Source organism: Nematolebias whitei, chromosome 17 (genome assembly GCF_014905685.2).
Source record: "Nematolebias whitei isolate Nwh7 chromosome 17, NemWhi1, whole genome shotgun sequence".
Classification (NCBI taxonomy): Eukaryota; Metazoa; Chordata; class Actinopteri; order Cyprinodontiformes; family Rivulidae; genus Nematolebias; species Nematolebias whitei.
The window spans coordinates 41,352,273-41,352,517 of record NC_056514.1 but is presented as its reverse complement, the minus strand read 5'-3'; the positions used below and the strand labels follow the sequence as shown (position 1 = coordinate 41,352,517).

Genomic DNA, 245 nt, shown 5'->3' with positions numbered 1-245 from the left:
AGCTTCAGATGTTTCAGTTTCAGATGTTTCAGCTTCAGATGTTTCAGAATCAGATGTTTCAGCATCAGATGTTTCAGAATCAGATGTTTCAGCTTCAGATGTTTCAGAATCAGATGTTTCAGAATCAGATGTTTCAGCATCAGATGTTTCAGAATCAGATGTTTCAGCTTCAGAAGTTTCAGCATCAGATGTTTCAGCATCAGATGTTTCAGCTTTAGATGTTTCAGAATCAGATGTTTCAGCAT

At 36.7% G+C, this 245-nt stretch overlaps 1 protein-coding gene across 1 annotated transcript in view; it reads right to left on the bottom strand.

Annotated features, from left to right (window-relative positions):
• Positions 1-245, bottom strand: part of stxbp4 (syntaxin binding protein 4) — a 50,258-nt gene that overhangs the window by 1,436 nt on the left and 48,577 nt on the right. The window lies entirely within an intron of this gene.